The following is a 23,078-nucleotide window of genomic DNA, read 5'->3' on the forward strand; positions in this document are numbered from 1 at the left end:
TCCTTCACTCAGGGAAAGCCTCCTGATTGGGCCTTTAATTGCACAAATGTACAGCAAGAATCACTTATGAATTATGCATTGCTCTGGGAGAAAGATGTGATGTAATTGTTCACCCGAATGAAAGCATTTTGGACTGTGAGGCTAAGTAAGCTGTTTGCTAATGCGTGACTTTGCTTCTGCTTATGCAAGTTAGGGAACCCCTACCAATCTCAGTTTTCTTCCTCAGTAAAGTGGGGACAATAATATTTGGGAAGATAAAGTAATATAAGTAAACTTTTAAAAAGGGAATCTCATATCTAGTCAGCGGGGTTCCCCAGTGGCTCAGCGGGAAAGAATCTGCCTGCAATGAAGGAGATACAGGAGACACGAGTTTGATCCCTGGGTTGGCAAGATCCTCTGGAGGAAGAAAACGCAACCCTCTATAGAATTCTTGCGGGGATAACCCCATAGACAGAGGAGCCTGGTGGGCTGTAGTCCACAGGGTTGCAAAGAGTCAGACAAGGCCGTAGCAACTGAACATACATCTAGTCAGCGGCTTAATATTCGTGATGAACATGTTTCTGAGACTATCACTATTTTTTAAAAGAAATAAATACTTCACTTCTTTGTCTGAAGTGAGATTGCACATTGCTAGTAAATTTTTGTACTTTCTGGAGATGTGACACTTTGGGCAGAAGACCATAGAGTGAACTCCAAGGCGGACCCTTCCTCTTGCAGAAGGACCACAGACAAAGTACAGAAGACAGCCTCACGGAAACAGCTGTTGATCCTGCACATGACTAATTCAGATAGAGACAGTCACATGTACTGCTATGCTTGGCCATGTTTGCCTATTTTCGAAAAAGAGTTTTTCTTGAATTAACTTTCCCACTCACAGTGATTGTGAATAGAGGAAGATTCTGGCACAGAAAATTAAAAGGTGAGCTTTTAAGTGAGGTGGAAGAGGAATTATTTTTTTGCTCTGACTAAATGACTCTACGGGTGTCTATACTTGGAGGTGAGTTGGGATCCTTTTGTGTGGTGTGGCAGAAACATCAGTCACTATTCCATTAACTTGGGCTGCGACTAAGGCCTCTTGTGACTTGGGTACTCTTGCTGCTGATTAAAATGTAGTCTCCATTTTCCCACTGGAGTGGAAGTGTTTGGCAAATGACTAGTAAGCCGTACAGCATCCCTGGCTTCCCCACTGGCTCAGTGGTAAGAAATATGCCTGTCAATGCAGGAGACACAGGAGATGTAGGTTCAATCCCTGAGTCTGGAAGATCCCTGGAGGAGGAAATGGCTACCCACTCCAGTATTCTTGCCTGGAAAATTCCATGGACAGAGGAGCCTGGTGGGCTACAGTGGATGGGGTTGCAAAGAGTTGGACATGACTGAACATGCACACATTGCACCCCCAGCTTTCTTGGCAGTTAGGTATTGGCTTGCAAGAGTTGTCTCCAGCAGAATATGAGTAGAAGTGATGTTTTCCATTTGCACACCTGGCTTCTTGCCTCCTGAGCCCCTTGCAGTGCTCTTTTCTCCTTCTGCCTAACCAACATGACAATAACCAGAGAGATCTTGGAACTTATTTGTGCTGAAAATGGTAAGCCATCAGACTAACCCTTGAAAGGCTACATGGAGAAAAGCCAGGGTTGCCCTGAAACTTCTACCCTTTTATGTGAGAAAGACATATATGTATGTGTATATACATATATATATAAACCACTGAATTATTGGTGTTTGATTCAATCAATTTCCCTGTTGTAACCAATTCAATTTGGGCCGTGGTGTCACAGCCTGAAAAGTTGGAGAAATACATGATATCATGGCAAAACATTGACATTTATTAAAAAAAAAAGCTATCTCCAACTATAACTTGGAATACAAACCACATGTTCATATAGTTTTAGGTATAGTGGTTGGAAAGAGCTGGAATATTTATATGTATTGGCTGCTATTCATTGCTTCAAGTAAGGTATTACATGAATTGACCTTTTTAAGCTCAGAGATTGAAGGGGAGAGAATTCAGATGAAGAGCCTCATGGAAAAGTTAACTGCTTCTGAAACCCAAAGAAGAAATAAGACTTAAAAAGATCTCAAATGCAAAGGCCCAGTAAGATGTCTAAGTTGAATTAAGGTACTTAGCCTTGTAGCAAAAATCAGATACAGAGTGATAACTTCCCACCCAACTGTTGTAGATGTTCTGAAGGTAGCTACCATTAAGTTCACACCTGCAGACACACAGGCACACACATACACACACACTGTTAAAAACAGGGAAGTTAAAAACAAATGAAAAATTACATCTAAGGAATGTGGGGGGTGTTGCCACTGCCGCTTAGAAGGGACAGGAAATAAATAGATCGAAAACCTATTTAGTTTTTGAGAGAATTGCACTATCAAAGAATCTGAGAAAGCTTTTGATTCTCTGACCTGTTCAGAGGGCTCACACTCTTTCCTCATCATAGATGTGCCATGGAAGACGGCGGAGGAGGAGGAAGCTCCTAGAAGGCAAATTCAGGAGCCTCTGAGGGTCATGGAAAAGGGAGCTTCTCCCAGAGGGCAGAATCACAGTTAACGTGGGGATCCTTTCCATACCAGCCAAGGTCTTATCTAGTGCTTCCCTGGTGGCAGGGCATTGTTTTGGTGAACTCTGCCTTCGCCATTTCCCTCAACCATACGTTTTTTTCTTTAGTAAGCAGTATTAGGTTACAGGAAAAGTGACTGGAACATACAGAGAATTCCTATGTATTCCCTCACTGTTCATCTGCTGGTTTTCCCTACTGTTAACATTGTCCATTATTATGGTGCATTTGTTACTATTGATGAATCAATATTAATACATTATAAATTGAATTCCATGATTTACATTGGGGCTCACTCTTTGTCTTGTATGTCCTATGGGTTTTGAGGAATGTAAATAGAATGACACATATCTACCATTTTTATATCATACAAAATAGTTTCACTGCCCTAAAGATTATCCCAGCTGCATCTGTTTATCTCACCCTCACTCCTCAAGCCTAACAACCACGGCCACCCCTGCCACTAATTTTTTTTTGACTGTCATCATAGTTTTGTCTTTTTCAGAATGTCATATAGTTGTAGTCACACAGTATGAAGACTTTACGGTTCAGCTTCTTTCTTCATCCTGCCTTTTAGGTTTATCCGTGTCTATCATGTTTTGATAGTTCTTTTTTTAAAATCACTGGATAATATTCTATTGTATGCATATACCACAGTTTGTTTAGCCATTTACCTCTTGAAGGACATCTTTGTTGCTTCTAGGTTATGGCAATTATGAATTATCCATTTGTAGGTTTTCATAAGTTTTCAGCTCTTTTGGGTGTATACCAAGCAGCGCGGTTGCTGGATCCTATGTTAAGAATATGTTTGCTTCTGTAAGAAACTGTCAAACTGTCTTCCAAAGTTGACTGAATTTATTTACATTCATACCAGTAATAAAAGAGAATTTCTATTTCTCTACACATTCTCCTGCATTTTACCTGGCATTTTTATTGTGGTTATCCTGCCGTATCAACATATATTGACTTAGGTGAGGGCAGATAATCTTTGGTATTAGCCTTGATACCACTAAACTAAATACAAATTAAAATGAAACATCTAGCCTTGGAGGAAAATTTTCACATTCCGGAGATACCGGACTTGGGACTGGTTGCAGCAAATGGGTAAGACTTTGAATTGTCTCTCTGGGGAGGGAATGAGTCTATTTTATCTACTTGCAGTATTTGATGGCTAGAAAGGTAGACTGGGGTGGAGATGGCCATTTGTCCCCCAGAAACGTCTCCTCCTATCTTCCATTGTAATTGTAGGGTTGGACATGTGTCTAGCCATCTCTGCCATATTTCCCAGCTTCCCTTTCATTTACATGGAGTAATGTGATTGCTCTTCCAGTGGGTCCATTGTTCTCCTATATAAGCAAAGGTAATATGTGCCACTTCTGAGGTTAATTATTAAAACTCCTTGACATGCCTCCTCATGTTCTCTCTGACGTTGGGCTTCTTGTTGTTGTTCAGTCGTGTCCAAATTTTTGCAACCCCATGAGCTGCAGCATTCTAGGCTTCCCTGTCTTTCACCATCTCCCAGAGTTTGCTCAAACTCTTGTCCATTGAGTCATTGATGCCATCCAACCATCTCATTCCTCTGCTGCCCCATTATCCTCCTGCCCTCTATCATTCCCAGCATCAGTGTCTTTGCTAAATGAGTTGGCTCTATGAATCAGGTGACCAAAGTATTGAAGCTTCAACATCAGTCCTTCCAATGAATATTAAGGGTTGATTTCCTCCAGGATTGACTGGTTTGATCTCATTGCAGGCTAAGGGACTCTCAAGAGTTTTTCCAGCACCACAATTAGAAAGCATCAATTCTTTGGCACTCAGCTTTCTTTATGGTCCAACTCTCACATCCATACATGACTAATGGAAAAACCATAGTTTTGACCATATGGATCTTTGTTGGCAAAGCAATGTCTCTGATTTTTAACACGCTGTCTAGGTTTTTCATAGCTTTTCTTCCAAGGAGCAAGTTTTTTTTTTTTTTTAATTTAATGGTGGCAGTCACCATCCACAGTGAAGTTGGAGTGCAAGAAAATAAAGTCTGTCACGGCTTCCACTGTTTCCCCATCTACATGTCATGAAGTGATGGGACTGGATGCCATGATCTTAGTTTTCTGAATGTTGAGTTTTTAGCCAGCCTTTTCACTCTCCTCTTTCAACTTCACCAAGAGGCTCTTCACGTCTTGAAAGAACTGGCTTGAACACCTGGAATTTCATGTTTCACGAACTGTTGAAGCCTGGCTTGGAGTTTCAAGCATTACATTGCCAGCGTGTGAGGTAAGTGCAATTGTGAGGTAGTTTGAGCATTCTTTGGCATTGCCGTTCTTTGGGATTGGAATGAAACCTGACCTTTTCCAGGCCTGTGGCCATTCTGAGTTTTCCAAATTTGCTGGTATACTTAGTGCAGCACTTTAGCAGCAGCATCCCTTAGGATTTGAAATAGCTCAACTGGAATTCCATTGCCTCTACTAGCTTTGTTCATAGTGATGCTTCCTAAGGCCCACTTGACTTCACATTCCAGGATGTCTGACTTTAGATGGGTGATCACACAATTGTGGTTACCTGGGTCATGGAGATCTTTCTTGTATAAATCTTCTGTGTATTCTTGCCACCTTTTCTTGATATCTTCTGCTTCTGTTAGGTCCATACCATTTCTGTCCTTTATTGTGCCCATTTTTGCATGAAATCTGTATGCACGTCAGGAAGCAACAGTTAGAACTGGACATGGAACAATAAACTGGTTCAAAGTAGGAAAAGGAGTACATCAAGTCTGTATATTGTCACCCTACTTATTTAACTTACATGCAGAGTGCATCATGAGAAATGCTGAGCTGGAGGAAGCACAAGCTGAAATCAAGATTGTCGGGAGAAATATCAATACCTCAGATATGCAGATGACACCACCCTTATGGCAGAAAGTGAAGAGGAACTAAAAAGCCTCTTGATGAAAGTGAAAGAGGAGAGTGAAAGAGTTGGCTTAAAGCTCAACATTCAGAAAACTAAGATCATGGCATCCGGTCCCATCACTTCATGGCAAATAGATGGGGAAACAGTGGAAACAGTGGCTGACTTAATTTTTCTGGGCTCCAAAATCACTACAGATGGTGATTGCAGCTGTGACATTAAAAGACGCTTACTCCTTGGAAGGAAAGTTATGACCAACCTAGATAGCATATTAAAAATCAGGGACATTACTTTGCCAACAAAGGTCTGTCTAGTCAAGGCTATGGTTTTTCCACTGGTCATATATGGATGTGAGAGTTGGACTGTGAAGAAAGCTGAGCACCGAAGAATTGATGCTTTTGAACTGTGGTGTTGGAGAAGACTCTTGAGAGTCCCTTGGACTGCAAGGAGATCCTACCATGCATCCTAAAAGAAATCAGTACTGAGTGTTCATTAGAAGGACTGATGTTGAAGCTGAAACTCTAGTACTTTGGCCACCTGATGCGAAGAGCTGCCTCATTTAAAAAGACCCTGATGCTGGGAAAGATTGAGGGCAGGAGGATAAGGGGACGACAGAGGATGAGATGGTTGGATGGCATCACCAACTCAATGGACATGCGTTTGGGTGGACTCCGGGGGTTGGTGATGGACAGGGAGGCCTGGCGTGCTGCGGTTCATGGGGTCGCACAGAGTTGGACACGACTGAGAGACTGAACTGAACAGAACTTGCATGACATGTTCCCTTGGTATCTCTAATTTTCTTCAATAGATCTCTAGTCTTTCCCATTCTATTGTTTTCCTCTATTTCCTGGCATTGATCACTGAGGAAGGATTTCTTATCTCTCCTTGCAATTTTTTGGAACTCTGCATTCAAATGGGTATATTTTTCCCTTTCTCATTTGCCTTTAGGTTCTATTTTCTTCTCAGCTATTTGTAAGGCCTCCTCAGGCAACCGTTTTGCCTTTTTGCATTTCTTTTTCTTGGGGATGGTCTTGATCCCTGTCTTCTACATAATGTCATGAACCTCTGTCCATAGTTCTTCAGGCACTCTGTCTATCAGATCTAATCCCTTGAATCTATTTGTCACTTCCACTGTATAATCATAAGGGATTTGATTTAGGTTCCTCTGCCTTTTTAAAATTCAGCTTGTACATCCAGAAGTTCTTGGTTCACATACTGTTGAAGCCTAGCTTGGAGGATTTTGAAGATGACCTTGCTAGCATGTGAAATAAGTGCAATTGTGTAGTAGTTGGAACACTTCAGACTGGAATAGTGATAATCAAAGGTGAGTTAGGGACACCATATGTTATAAATGACCCAGACATGTCAGTCTGGGTGCCTGAACAATAGCATAAAGGAGAATAACTCTGCTGACCTATTCTTCACCCTAGACTGTTACTTGAATGAGTAATGAATCTCTATTATGTTTGAGCTAGGCTTGGTTCTATTTGTAATGATAAGTTGGTTCTATTTATATCAAATCTTATTAATACATATGCATAAGGGAAACTGCATTATTTCTTCTTATCCTAGGCTCTCATAACACTGCCTGTCTTTTGGAAAAAATAATAGTCATGGACAGTAAGTTATAGTCTCACTGTAAACTGGTCCCTTTCTCAGTGATCCCTTTCTTGGTGGTCTGAGATGCAATATACTGTAGAAGTGAAGAAATTGGCATCTGCTATGCTCAGTTGCTCAGTTGTTTACTATTCTTTGCAACCCCATGGACTGTAGCCCACCAGGCTTCTCTGCCCATGGGATTCTCCCGGCAAGGATACTAAAGTAGGTTGCCATTTTTATCTCCACTTTACTACTTATACCTACCTATATCAAATGAAAGGTTTTGTTAACTTGGGAAATTTCTTTAACTTCGTAGACTTTAGCTTACTTAATGGTACCCATTTCCTAAGTTTTTTGTAGAAATTAATTGAAATAAATCATGTGAATAATTAGGAAACAATTTGGTACTTGGGTGCTCAGGCATTATGAGTTACCAGCTAGCTCTTAACTCTGTGCGGTTGGATTTTATGCCCACATTTAGTGGAAAGTCTAGTTTAAAATAAAATAAACAAACAAAAAAAGTATTCATGGGTGGAATACCTTTTTTGACTTTAGTTGAAGTAAGAAAATGAGGAAGTGTAAAAGAAAGGGGTTTTGTTTGATTTCCTAGGGGCATAGCCAATTTCTCTGAATAAAGTAAAATAATAGCACCTCCCACTGGGTAGAGAGTTTGTAAAGAGAATTGCTGAATCTTTCTGTCCCTGAAAATCCAGCCGTTAGGGCAGATGCCAGAAACAGCACCGAGGGGGTAACACAATGAATTGCAAATGTGTACAAAGAGTTCAGCAACTGGCAGCCGCAATGAAAACTGCCATGAGCATGTGTTACATGGAAGTTATTGGCAGATTAAGTTCAGAAATCCAGCAGCAGCTGAAGCAGAGAAGACAATAAATAGTTTAAATTGGCAACCAAAACTTTTACCAAACACTTACGTACACATAATGAGAACAATACAAGAGACAGTGTGAAGGACATTGGGGATGGGGGTTACTGGGATTCTTAGGGAGGTCACATAGCCCCAGTTTCTTGAGGAACTAAACTATGAATCACTTTCAAGCGTCTAGGCAAATCCCCTCCATGGCACCAAGGAAAATAAAAACAGAAAAGCAGAGAAACAAAGAATAATAAATCAGCCCTTACTTTAAAAAAAAAAATGACTGAAAAAAATTGAAGGCAAGAGATTTTCCAGTGTCCTAGGCAAAAAGGAATTGATGGTCAAATCCAAACTTAAATATTATAATTTTTGCCTGGTAAATTCATTTCAGGTATGATTATGATATTCTCAAGTTCCCCTTTGTTATAGTTCACAATTTATAATTCTCACAGAGAATTATTCTATATTTAAAACAATGTAGGATCTGGGCCCTAACAAATGTCTGGTTTATAATAATGTCCAGTCATCAATTAATTATATTGAGTTAAATCCATTACCTCCTAAGAGATAAAGAAAAAAGAGGAGATAGGCTTAAACAAGGCTTCCCTCGTGGCTCAGACAATAAAGAATTTGCCAGCAATGTGGGAGACCTGGGTTTGATCTCTGGGTAGGGAATATACCCTGGAGAAGGGAATGGCAATTCACTTCAGTATTCTTACCTGGAGAATTCCGTGGACACAGGACCCTGGTGGGCTACAGTCCATGGGTTCACAAAGAGTTGGACACAACTGAGCAACTAAAACTTTCACTTTCAGGCTTCAATAAAGTTGAGTTTAAACTCTTCTCTGGTATCCAAATCAATTAATGATGGAAAATGAATCAGATTTAAGTGCAGAAAACAGTCCGTAGGTGAACAACTGAAAGAAGCAAGGATGCAATACTTGTCTTAGAATATTATTTTTTCCTAAGAGTGTAAACTTTAAAGATTGGAGATAGTATTTGATCTTCTGTTTGTTTTACAGCTGGACAGTCTAGTAAATGTTATTCTTGTTGTAGTCAATCTATTTTATCTCCTACTGTTTCCCAATGTGAAACTTCCAGTCTAAGCAGGCTGGCTGACCCAACCTCCAGTTTCACACTAGCCACACTTTCTGTTTCTGAACCCCATTCTGCACTCATACCATTTTCTGCCATTTGCTGTGGCTTTCATTTTTCTCTTCTTCTTCCAAAACCTTGCTCATTCCTTTGAACCCACCTTAAATCCTCTGGTTTCCTTCCTATCATTGAACTTGTATAGCATGTAATTCTAAAATATAAAATCCTTTTATTTTAACTGTTTCATGGCCATTTAAACATTTCATGTATGCCAATCATCTTTTCCCAATAAGATGATAAATTCCTTGTAAAGGGCGCAGGTCTTCTTTCAGGTACATGGTAAGTATTCAATACACATTGATTATTTAATATGCCTCCTAACGCATATATGTTGCTCTTAGGTAGTGGAGGGCTCTGCAGAAGGAAGTTGAGCAATACACTGAATAAACACAAAGCTTTCATCAATGGGAGCAAATGACATGATTAACACCTTTTTCTGGCAGGCTTGCCGCTTGAATTTGATAAAAGAAAGTAATCTCTCCAAAGAACGAAAGCTAAATTGAATGAATTTAACTCTATAGTGTAAGACTGTGTTAGTAGATATTTAAAACGATGACATTTCAGTGTATTTTAAGTGCAATACATCAATCTGCCATTGAGCTAATGAACTTCAAGTTAAAAAAAAATCACTGAGGATTTTGGTCTGGATGACTCCTTCAAGTATCCTTGGGGAGGTAAGATGCGTAGATAATTGAATGAAAATCTATCTTGACTAACCTCAATGACAACACTGTCCAACTCACATTACAAATCACCTGTAGTCTTTAATGGACTACATTTTAATTGCTTTAAAAATGTTAAGGGAGCACAGTGTTTCTTATTTGTCTATTCCTCATCAGTAAAATTAATTTCTAGTGGGTTATTTCTTTATCATTTGCAGTTTACAGTTAACTTCAGTAGCTCTAGTTTAAATTTCATCAGATGAGAAAAAAAATCACATTTGGTCATCTTTTCACCTTTTTTTCTGCCTAATCTCTCTGTCTTTATGAATGCCTTGAGATGATAGAATCAAATTAGTTCAATCATAAAATGTAGGAATTAATGAGTAATCAGTGACTATAAACTAATAAAGAGGAAAATAAAAGAGGAATACTTTTTTCTATGAGCTCTAGTAGGGCTTCATCCAAGTTCACAACTCAATTAAAATATCATTTTCTGTTTCTCTGAGGGAAAACATAAATGTTTAGAGACCTACACAAATAATATAGTATGAAAGAGTCATAAAACTAAATACATTTTTGAGAAATGGTAAAAAAATCATGTAACTGAATATTATGATATGTGGTAATATTGATAAAAACACAGATTAAATAGCTAGAATATTCAAACTAATTCTTAACCAAATATGGTCTTGGACTATGTTGTCAGAATTACTTGGATGCTTAAAATGTAAATTCCTACATCACACCCCAGGTATACTGAATCAAAATTTCTGAAGGTGAATGACAACTATCTACATTGTAAAATAGCACCTCTGACAATGCTTATAAATGCAAGAATTAGAAAACTATTAAAGTCAACTTAATTTTTGATTTTGAAAATATGTCTAGAAAGGTAATGATCACTTACTGCAATGTTGTTGATTGTTCAGTTGCTCAGTCGTGTCCAACTCTTTGTGACCCATGAACTGCCAGAACTCCAGGTTTCCCTGTCCTTCACCAACTTCTGGAGTTTGCTCAAATTCATGTCCATTGAGTCGCTGATGCCATCCAATCATCTCGTCCTCAGTCCTCCTTCTCCTCCTGCTTTCAATCTTTTTGAGCATCAGGGTCTTTTCTCAGAGTCCGCTCTTCACATTAGGTGGCCAAAGTATTGGAGCTTCAGTTTCAGCATCAGTCCTTCCGATGAATAGTCAGGATTGATTTCCTTTAGAATGTTACTGCAATGTTAAAAGAAGGCAAACTCTCACTTTTTAACTGTCAATCCTTGCATTGCTTTCCCCACTGAATCTGGCATGCTACAATAATAGAGAAAATAGATGTAATTTGATGGCTTCTGATTTATGAGTTTCAATTGGTTTGTGGATACACTCCCCCCAACTTCTGCTTAAGAGAGGCATATTGGGGAAATTGTGGTGTGATAGGAATAAAGAGTCTATGTCTATGGTTTCAAATCTAGGACCTAGTAGGTCAGGCTGCCATAACAAAATACCACAGACTGGATGGTTTAATCACCAGTTTTCTCATGATTCTGGAGGATAGGGGTCCCAGATCAAGGTCTGGCAGGGTCAATTCTGGTGAGGGCTCTCTTCCTGACTTGCTGATGTCTACTTTGTCCTTTCCTCAGTGTGGGTAGAGAGGCAGAGCATGTGTGAGCTCTCTTCTGACTCTTCTTAAAAGGACACTAACCCTATTGGATCAAGACTCCACTCTTATAACCTCATTTAAATATAACTACTTCCTTATTCCAAATACAACCATACTGGATATTACGGTTTCAAAATATGAATTATGGGGAGACACAGATATTCATAACAAGGATGATTTAATGTATCTGAGTGATCCTTGAGAGGTGGGAAGGAATGGAGTGAGAATCTTTGTTGAAATCCTTGAAGATAAGCCAAGGTTCAAGATGTAGAGACCAAATTCCAAAGTTTCAGCCAGTAGAAATAAGATAAGTAAAACAAAGCAGGAATAAGAATTGGGGGAAAGAAGATTAAAGTAAGAAGGATCCAGAGAGATGACCACAATCACAATGATACACTCCTTTAGAGACCAACAATTTGATAGTGTAAGGGGATCCAGCTAACTTAAAGTTTCAGTGTTATGGGCTCATAAGTCAGAAATGGTCCCGATTTGTTAATTTTTTTCATTATTTAACTTTCTAACTTACAAAATCCAATTAATACTTAATTTTAGTTATTTATAGTATTTGTATAGTTTTCAATTTAAGGACACTTGTTTTACCAGGTTGTGTTGGTCTCTGCTGTACAATAATGCCAATCAGCCTTGTGAGTCACTCAGTCATGGCTGACTCTGTGACCCCATGGACTGCAGCCTGCCAAGCGTTCCTGTTCATGAGACTTCCTAGGCAAGAATACTGGACTCAGTAGCCCTTCCCTTCTCCAGGAGATCTTCCCAGTCCAGGAATCAAACCTGGGTCTCCTGCATTGCAGATGGATTCTTAACCATCTGAGCCACCAAGGAAAATCATAATTAAACAGATATCAACTCCCTCTTGAGACTCCCTTCACTCCTCCCATCCCACCCTTCAAGAGCATCACAGAGCACCTGACTGGGCTCCCTGTGCTATATAGCAACTTCTCGCCAGCTATCTATTTTATACAAGGTACTGTATACATGTTGATTCTACTTTCTCCATTTGTCCCACTCTCTCTTTTCCCCACTGTGTCCACAACTCCATTCTCTATAGCTGCATCTCCATTCCTTCCCTGTTAATAGGTTCATTAATACAGTTTTTCTAGATTCTATATATATGCATTAATATATAATATTTCAGGCTTCCTTGGTGGCTCAGATGGTAAAGAATTTGCCTGAAATGCATGAGAGCAGGGTTTGAACCATGGATTGGGGAGATCCCCTGCAGAAGGGAATGGCTGCCCACTCCATTATTCTTGCCTGGAGAATTCCATGGAGAGAGGAGCTTGGTAGGCTAAAGTTCAAAGGATAGCAAAGAGTCAGACATGACTGAGCGACTAACACTTTTACTTTCATAGGGTGCTTGATTTTCTCTTTCTGATTTCACCCTGTATAACAGGCTTTAGTTTCATATATACCTGGAGTATAAGAAAGCAAGCAATGAAGACAATTTGTATGGCTTTTAAAAATAATGTTCTATTAGCATTACTGTTGCCAATAAAGGTCTGTCTGGTCAAGGCTATGGTTTTTCCAGTGGTCATGTATGGATGTGAGAGTTGGACTGTGAAGAAAGCTGAGTGCTGAATAATTGATGCTTTTGAACTATGGTGTTGGAGAAGACTCTTGAGAGTTCCTTGAACTGCAAGGAGGTCCAACCAGTCTATCCTAAAGGAGATCAGTCCCGGGTGTTCATTGGAAAGACTGATGTTGAAGCAGACACCCCAATACTTTGGCCACCTGATGTGAAGAGTTGACTCATTTGAAAAGACCCTGATGCTGGGAGGAATTGGGGGCAGGAGGAGAAGGGGATGACAGAGGATGAGATGGCTGGATGACATCACCGACTCGATGGGTATGAGTTTGAGTAAACTCTGGGAATTGGTGATGGACAGGGAGGCCTGGCGTGCTGCGATTCATGGGGTTGCAAAGAGTTGGACACGACTGAGTGACTGAACTGAACTGAACTGAATGCCATTTTTTCTGTATATAACCATAGCAACAGCATTCCTATTTTTTGTTTACCTACTCTTTGGCTGACAGTCTCATGTCTTTATTAAATAATTCCCATTAAGCTCACAGAGTCAATATTCATATTGAAACAATGTCACTGGTAAGACCCCTTATTTGTGAACCCAGCTATATCCTTATGTGCTTGCAATGCACTTTTGCATGCAAGTTGCCATTATTACAATGTAAGGATTTGTGTGGACTCCATTCTTCTTTTTCCTTCCTTTTTTAAAAACCTTGTTTTGTTTGTTGACCTTGTATATGTCATAGCTTAGCCGGGAAAGAATCCGCCTACAACACAGGAGACCCTGGTGTGATTCCTGGGTCACGAAGATTCCCTTCAGAAGGTGTAGGCTTCCCACTCCAGTATTCTGGGGCTTCCCTGGTGACTCAGACGGTAAAGAATCTACCCGCAATGTGGGAGACCTGGGTTCGATCCCTGGGTTGGGAAGATCCCCTGGAAAGGGCATTGCAACCCACTCCAGTACTCTTGCCTGGAGAATCCCATGGACAGAGGAGCCTGGAGGGTCACAGTTCATGGGGTCGCAAAGAGTCAGACACGACTGAGGGACTAGGCACACAGATACTTCCAGCTGTGTGTGGACTTCATTCCCCTCGAAATTATTGCAAGGAGCCAGCCTCAGATAAACTTCTCTGAACTAGACCTTCTTTCTCTTCCTTTCTTTTGTGTAACTGGTGGTTCAGCTTCTGGTTTATCTTCTTTTCTTTAGGTTTGTTTCACAGAGTATTCAGCATAAATTCTAGAGGAATATTATTTATGTGCTTTATGTGTCAGGGCCTTCTAGATTGTAAAACACACTAATTTTATTTATAAATGAAAAATATTGAGCCTCAGGGAATTTATGTTACTTCTCCAAGGCCAGATCACTAGTAAATAAATCAGTCCTAGAGAAGGGCCTTTTAAAAATGTTTTGCCTGGACTACACAGCGTATGGGATCCTGATTCCCTGACCAGGGATCAAACCCGCATCCCAGTAGTGAAAGCACCAAGGACTAACCACTGAACTGCCAGGGAATCCCCTGAAAAAGGGTCTTCTGATTTCAAGTCCATTCTGTTTGAATGTTACTGTGCATTTATCAGTTTTATCTCGTTGAGTCTTTTATTGGTAAGATTGTAGAAACACGAATTTATAAGCCCCATTGACTTTTTAGATAGTCTTTTTATATATATGGACTCATTGGATGGTGGATGCAAAACAAACGGTAACCCATAACTGTCTTCAGTCCATTATGATTCTTCTTTGCTGAGATCTTGATCACCCTGTTAAAGTAGAGTTAGAGGGCATTTAATAAAATGTAGTTGAAGAGGAGGAGAAAATTAGGAATTAATTATCTGACATAACAGTATCACAGATTTCTTTGTTGACACATAATTTGAAAGTTAAGTCATTTCTGGAAAAGAGCAAGAAACACTTTTGTGTGAAGTAAAGGGGATCCAGACAGGGGGGAAAAAATCTTTACACATAAACCTAGACCTTGAAAAATCCAAATAATAGTTTAAATTTCTCTTGAATAGTTAAGACCTGTTGGAGAGATTTAAAAATTATGAACTATTTGTTTGTATATTTATGACACAAGTAAAGGTATAAAGGTTCAGTCAGCACTAGAGAAGTTAGTTTTGCTGAATATATATATTTATTTTTTCAGTGTGAGGTTGAACCTAGATATAGATGCATACTGTTTATTAAACCAAAATTTCTATGGGACTGAGTTATGGGCTGAGCTTAGTTCTAGACAGACTTTAGCCTTTTAACTGCTTAGGTATAGTATGTGTTAGTGACAAGCTAAAAGGCAATAAAGATAATATTACTATCACTGGTGATTATTAGTATTCATATTGCTTTCATTTTCAGAGTGACAATTTTGGAGAAGTAATTGTAACTTCCTATTATTTTACACTTGGTATCCAATTGGTCATGTGTCACTTTAATATCAGTCTATATTAAAAAATTGCTTTCTTAATTTCTGAATTGCTATTGAACATTATTTCCTCATAGTGACTTTTAACTTACATTTTTCCTCTAATCACTCTAACCCAGATCACAGCAATATATTTCCGACTGATTTCCCACTACCCGTCTCTCTTCTTCAAACCTATCACACTGTTGTCACTTAAGTATGAGAGCATATAAGTTTCTTAATGTCACTTGATTAAAAGGATCAATAATTTATAATGAGCTTAGGTATTTATTAGAAAACCAACTGGTAATATGGAAAAGATAGCTGTGACGTTCAGAAGGACAGGAAAAGAGATAATTAAGGGTTGTAAATAGAAAATCGAAAAAGTAAGAGAGTTCCAGAAAAGCATCTACTTCTGCTTTATTGATTACACTAAAGCCTTTGACTGTATGGATCACAACAAACTGTGGAAAATTCTAAAAGAGATGGGAATACCAAACCACCTAACCTGCCTCTTGAGACATTTGTGTGCAGGTCAGTAAGCAACAGTTAGAACTGAACAGGGGACAACAGATTGGTTCCAAATAGAAAAGGAGTACATCAAGGCTGTATATTGCCACCCTTATTTAACTTATATGAAGAGTACATCATGAGAAACGCTGGGTTGGATGAAGCACAAGCTGGAATCAGGATTGCTGGGAGAAATATCAGAAACCTCAGACATGCAGATGACACCACCCTTATGGCAGAAAGTGAAGAACTAAAGAGCCTCTTGATGAAAGTGAAAGAGGAGAGTGAAAATGTTGGCTTAAAACTCAACATTCAGAAAGCTAAGATCATGGCATGCGGTCCCATCACTCCATGGCAAATAGATGGGGAAACAGTGAAAACAGTGACAGACTTTATTTTTTGGAGCTCCATCCAAAATCAATGCAGATAGTGACTGCAACCATGAAATTAAAAGACACTTGCTCCTTGGAAGAAAAGTTATGAGCAACCTAGACAGCATATTAAAAAGCAGAGACATTACTTTGCCAGCAAAGGTCTGTCTAGTCAAGGCTATGGTTTTTCCAGTAGTCATGTATGGATGTGAGAGTTGGACTCTAAAGAAAGCTGAGTGCCGAAGAATTGATGCTTTTGTAGTGTGGTGTTGGAGAAGACTCTTGAGAGTCCCTTGGACTGCAAGGAAATCCAACCAGTCCACCCTAAAGGAGATCAGTCCTGGATGTTCATTGGAAGGACTGATGCTGAAGCTGAAGATCCAATCCTCTGGCCACCTGATGTGAAGAACTGACTCATTTGAAAAACACCTTGATCCTGGGAAAGATTGAAGGCAGGAGGAGAAGGGGATGACAGACGATGAGATGGTTGGATGGCATCATGGACTCAATGGACACAAATTTGAGTAAACTCCGGGAGTTGGTGATGGACAGGGAGGCCTGGCGTGCTGCAGTCCACGCGGTGGCAAGGAGTTGGACACGACTGAGTGACTGAACTGAGCTGATAAATAGTAGAAGAAAATCAGTATCAAAGAGGTTGATATAAAAATGCATGTGTGCATGCTCAGTCACTCAGTCTGACTCTTTGCAACCCTATGGACTGTAGCCTGCCAGGGTTCACTGCTCAAGAGATTTTCCAGGCAAAAATACTGGAGTGGGTTGCCTTTTCCTACTCCAGGGGATCTTCCTGACCCAAGGATGAAAATCTCATCTCCTGCATTGGCAGGCAGATTCTTTACCACTAGGCCACCTGGGAAGCCCTGGTTTAAGACTAGGAGCTAACAAATTAAACTGGGAAGGAATGACTCTAGAACCATGGTTTGCATAATTTTCACCATGACTTGCAATAGAGATATGCGTTTTATATTTTGACCAGTTATATGGATAAATTTTCAGTAGCCCATTTTTACATACACATTTGTGCATGCATGTGCACACACACACCCCTGAAACAAATATGCCACCAAGCAGTGCTTATTATAATTAATATTATGCATGTGATATTTTCAAGTCAATTCTATTTTATGAAAAAAATATCTAATTTGTGGTGGTGATTCATTAATGGTATCCTCTAGTGTGTTTTGACCTGCAGCTTGAAAAATACATCTACAGAGGAAAGTAGCTTCAAGTGTATGTTGTTAAGACTGAGAGGAAAGAGTTTCAAGGAGTGATTAATAAAGGGAGTCCAAGACAGCAGAAAGATTAAGATAATAGTCAAAAGACTTCAGTTGGATTTAATAATAGTAAAGTGGTAATTAACGGGTGCTTGATGCAGTGCTGCTTCCAATGATCAGGAGTAGGATGAAATTAGACTGCTAAGGGCTAAGAATGATCAATTAAGAATGGTTGAACCTCTAAAAGAAAAATGTAAAAGGCATGTGGATATTGTTTACTCCAGAGTTAAAGAATCTACCTGCCAACACAGGAGATGCAGGAGAGTCTGATTCAGTCCCTGGGTCGGGAAGATCTCCTGGAGGAGGAAACAGCAACCCACTCCAGTATTCTTGCCTGGAAAATCCCATGGACAGAGGAACCTGGTGGGCTACAGTCTACAGGGTCGCAAAGAGTCAGATATGCTTAGCAACTGAGCATATACACACTTTACAAATATGGAAGTAGGTACAATGAGGATATAGTTCCATGTATTCTTGCCACCTCCTCTTAATATCTTCTGCTTCTGTTAGGTCCATATAATTTCTTTCCTTTATTGTGCTCATCTTTGCATGAAATATTCCCTTAGTATCTCTAATTTTCTTGAAGAGATCTCTAGTCTTTCCCATTCTGTTGTTTTCCTCTATTTCTTTGCATTGATCCCTGAGGAAAGCTTTCTTATCTCTCCTTGCTATCCTTTGGAACTCTGAATTCAAATGAGTATATCTTTCCTTTTCTCCTTTGCCTTTAGCTTCTCTTCTTTTCTCAGCTATTTGTAAGGCCTCCTCAGACAACCATTTGCTTTTTGGCATTTCTTTTTCTTGGAGATGGTCTTGATCACTGCCTCCTGTACAGTGTCACTAACTTCCATCCATAGTTCTTCAGGTGCTCCATCAGATCTAATCCCTTGAATCTATTTGTCACTTCTACTGTATAATCATAAGGGATTTGATTTAGGTCATACCTGAATGATCTAGTGGTTTCCTCTACTTTCTTCAATTTAAGTCTGAATTTGGCAATAAGGAGTTCATGATCTGAGCCACAGTCAGCTCCTGGTCTTGCTTTTGCTGACTGTATAGAGCGTCTCCATCTTTGGCTGCAAAGAATATAATCGATCTGATTTTGGCATTGACCATCTGGTGATGTGCATGTGTAGAGTCTTCTCTTGTGTTGTTGGAAGAGGGTGTTTGCTATGATCAGTGCGCTCTCTTGGCAAGACTCTGTTAGCCGTTGACCTGCTTTGTTTTGTATTCCAAGGCCAAATTTGCCTGTTATTCCAGGTGTTCCTTGACTTCCTACTTTTGCATTCCAGTCCCCTATAATGAAGGACTGATGCTAAAGCTGAAACTTCAATACTTTGGCCACGTGGTGTGAAGAACTGACTCATTGGAGAAGACCCTGACACTGGGAAAGATTGAAGGCAGGAGGAGAAGGGGATGACAGAGGATGAGATGGTTGGATGGCATCACTGATTTGATGGACATGAGTTTGAGTAGGCTCCAGGAGTTGGTGATGGACAGGGAAGCCTGGCATGCTGCATTCCATAGGGTCACAAAGAGTGGGACATGACTGAGTGACTGAACTGAACTGAACAATGAAGATAAGAAATTTACCCACAGTTTACTAGGTAGTGGTAACAGAACCAGCATTCAGACCTTATCAGATCATACTCTGAAGCTTAATTTCTTCATTATATCACAAGAAGGAATAGCTGATAAAGGTAAGTGTGGGACTGATGCTATGCATTCATAACTTGTCCTTCATAAGCTTTCTCTTTTCATCTAGCTATATCCTTCTTTTGAGTATCTGTTGAAGAATATCTGTTATACTTATTAGGCACTTTTAAAATACTGCCTTTTTCCCCTTTTTTTTTTTTTTCTTACCTCTACCACCTCTTGTTGCATTTTTATTCTCTTCTCTGACTCTTGCTTCTCAGTACTTTTTAGGATCTTCTGTATATGGGAAGAAGAACTTGGTCTAGAAAAGATCTGATCACAAACAGCAACCCACAAGGCCCTCTTGCCAGCCAAATACTGACTTTTATTATAATTACTTTACATATTTTCTCTGCCACACTAGTTGCAAGTATTTTCTATTACTTATAGCACTTAGCATGATACCTGACACTTAGAACTCATTCAATAAACATTTGCTGAATAAGGAAAAGCACTAGGTGATGCTTAGTCTTTGAAAAGGCTGTTGCTTTATGAATCAACATGGACTGGTTATTTTCATAATTAGAGTGATTGGCCACATGGTATATGACCAATAAATGATATTAAAGTGTTCAATATTCTATTTTTTTCAAAGAGTTTATCGATATGTAGTGTCTTTGATTTTTTTTCAAAGAAGCATACTCTTTCTCTTTGCTCTTTTCTCTTTGAAAGTACCTCCAACTCAACTTAGGTAAGTGCAAACAGTGTTTTTTTTTTGTTGTTTGTTTTGTTTTTGTTTTTTCTTTTTAATGAGCCAAATGATACCCTATTGCCCAGCTTTATAACCTTCACCATTTTTTCCTACCAGGTTGTAGAAAATCTGTTCTAAGAACTAAACAACTCAGCAAATGCCTCACATGAATATCCTGACAATCACTTCAATGTTTCATTTTGTGCATGTGAAAAATCTAGTGATAATTGAATATACTAAACCTGCATTTTTATTTGTTGAGTTTTATTTTGGTTGGTTTTTTTAATAAGAGCTGCAAAATTTTATAGACTAAATATATTAATATATCTTAAAACTTGAAGTTCTAAATTAGTGTTCAATTAAAACATTTCTTGTTTCATGAGTTTTGTAAGCTAGTACTTGTAAGACATGTCAAGCTAGTCTGGCTTCTGATTCAGTGCATTTTTTACATTTAAATTCTATTCCTGAGAAATTGCTTTTTTTTTTTTTTAAATATGGGAGGACAGCTATTGAAGACCACACTTCGATTAAGCAGCAGCATCTTTGGAGTGAGGGCACTATTTGGCTCAAAAGCAATTCTTTCTCAGGAATCTTTATCCTGTTGATATGGACAGACTTCTCATTTTTAAATAAAAAGAGAGGCTTTTCATTACAAATTAAAGGGAAAACTTTTATAACATCCAGAACACTTCAGTTCAGTTCAGTCAAGGCTATGGTCTTTCCAGTGGTCACATATGGTTGTGAGAGCTGGACCATAAAGAAGGCAGTTATTGTTGTTCAGTTGTTCAGTCGTGTCCGACTCTTTGTGACTCCAGGGACTGCAGCATGCCAGGCTTCCCTGTCCATCACCAACTCCCGAAGCTTGGTCCAACTCATATCCGTTGAGTCACCAGAACCTTTGGTGTTCTGCAAATGAAGGAGAAGGATGCCCTGGCATCAGAAACCTACTTAGGTGGCACCTACCTTGACTTCCAAATGGAACAGTATATCCTCAGAAAGGAACAGTAATGACATCTGTCAATACATCATCAATCTGAAGAGAAACCGGGAGAAGCTTGTGCCATGGTTGGAAACCTGGCTGATGTCAGTGTCCTGCCCTTTAGGAATACTGGCCAGAGAGCTGCGCTTAAGGTTTTTCTGCTGCCACTAGAACACTCCTAGTGCTGCCACTTTACTCTGGAAGCTTCACTGATCAGATCCAGAGAGCCTTTATAAATATTAAACAATTTTTTTTTAATTGGAGGATAATTTCTTTACAATGATGTATTGGTTTCTGCTGTACAATAGCTCAAATCAGAATCAATCATAACAACATATATATCCCCTCCCTCTAGAGCCTCCCTCGTACCCCACTCCCACGCCCCCCCCCCCCCATTCCAACCCTCCAGTTCATCACAGAGCGCCCGGCTGGGCTCCCTCTGTTACGCAGCAGGTTCCCACTAGCTATCAATTTTACACATGGTAGTGTTTATATGTTAATGCTACCTTCTCAGTTTTGTCCCACGCTCTCCTTCCCCTGCTGTGCCCACCAGTGTGTCCTCTATGTCTGTGTCTCCACTCCCTCCCTGCAGAGAGGTTCATCAGTTCCATTTTTCTAGATTCCATACGTATGCATTAAGATATGCTATTTGTTTTTCTCTTTCTGACTTACTTCACTTTGTATAACAGGCTCTAGGTTCATTCACCTCACTGCCACTGACTCAGATTCCTGGATCTGGGTCTTCTGTTGGTTACTGAGTGCCCCATGTGCCCACCTAGCAGTTCCCTTCTGCAGACGAGCCTCAGCCCACCTTTGAGGATTGGCCCCCATCTCTGCTGCTTGGGCCACTGAATGGCAGCAACAACCACCGAGTGGTCTTAAGCTGCTCTTCCACAGACTCTTAAACAGAAAGTAGAAAGAAATTTGACAGAAAAAAATTTTTTTCTTAAAAAAAAAAAAAAAGTCCACTTATTAAGTGCTTACTCTATGCTATTCACAATGCTAGGTACTTTACATTAAAATGTATCTTTAAAATTTAATTTTTTTCAGTAAATGATGTACTAATGTATGACAGAAAATTCTTCAACCATAAAATGCATTTAGTGAAAAATGTCTTATTTTATCTCAATGTCTCAGCTACTCTTGCATTTTTTAGAGTCAAAGCTTTTTTTTTTATTTTCTTATGCACTCTTTTGGAAAGAGTGTATGTAAATGTTAAATATGAAATCAAGTCTTTTTCACTAAAAGGTTTTTATTCTTTCCATAAAATTATGCCTCTCTAAAATATTCTTACATGTAATATTTAATTATGTATATTATATATATAATATATATATTAAATCATATATAATGGATATCTTAGCATCAAAACTGAAGAGGAAAAAAATGGGTTAATGTGGTTATTTTTCAGTCAAAGTTTTGTCTTCTTAGCCTTGCAAGTTGCTTAGCCCTTGCTGACTATAGGAACATTGGATAGTACATAAACTTTGGTGTGCTATGTGACTGAGCTTGGGAAGCTAGCCCATGGCCCATTAGCTGTGGGACTCTAGGGAAGTTGTTTGAATTCTTGGAACTTTGGTTTGCTATTCTGTAATTTGATTGTATAATATTTTAGCCATAGGGTAGGAGGATTATCTGTGAGCCAAGCATCCCAGAACATGAAGCTTGGCTTCATCAAGTTTTTGGCCACTGGGAAAATTACTTAACCTTTTTATGACTTACATTCATCTGTATTATGGGACTACTAGTACTCACCTTATGGATTTATTGAAAAATAAATGAGAAAACAGTTGTGTTGTGCTGGCTTGTGATATACATAGTTAATAGTCAATAAAATTCCTTCTTGTTTCCTGTAAATCAGTAATGAGTTGCTTTAGAAATCAAGTGCTGTATCCTTTTATATTGGGAATTAGTATAGATAACATTTCAGTAGGAAATCAATTTAATAAAATGTTTAGAGTTAGACATTTCTTTTTCACTGTTTCCTGAGAAATGTGGTCATGGTGTCATTAGATTTTAATAGTTATCTAGATTGTGCTATGGCCATAAAATTTTGGTCTTATTATGTGTGTGTAAGAGTTGGGAAGGGAGAAAATTTTCCTATACAGATTATAGAAGGTGGTGTGTTAAGTAGTCAAAGTTTATGTGGGAGCATGACAAATGAACTATCTTAGTTACAGCCCTTAAGGGAAGAAATGTTTGGCTTGG

At 39.2% G+C, this 23,078-nt stretch overlaps 1 long non-coding RNA gene across 1 annotated transcript in view; it reads left to right on the forward strand.

Annotated features, from left to right (window-relative positions):
- LOC122696183 overlaps nt 1–6,091 on the forward strand; it is a 41,015-nt gene extending 34,924 nt beyond the window's left edge. Inside the window, exon 3 of the long non-coding RNA XR_006341704.1 lies at nt 6,030–6,091. This is a non-coding gene — a long non-coding RNA (uncharacterized LOC122696183). The remainder of the gene's footprint in view (nt 1–6,029) is intronic.
- Nucleotides 6,092–23,078: the final 16,987 nt, after the last annotated feature.

This window comes from Cervus elaphus, chromosome 6 (assembly GCF_910594005.1).
Source record: "Cervus elaphus chromosome 6, mCerEla1.1, whole genome shotgun sequence".
NCBI lineage: Eukaryota > Metazoa > Chordata > Mammalia > Artiodactyla > Cervidae > Cervus > Cervus elaphus.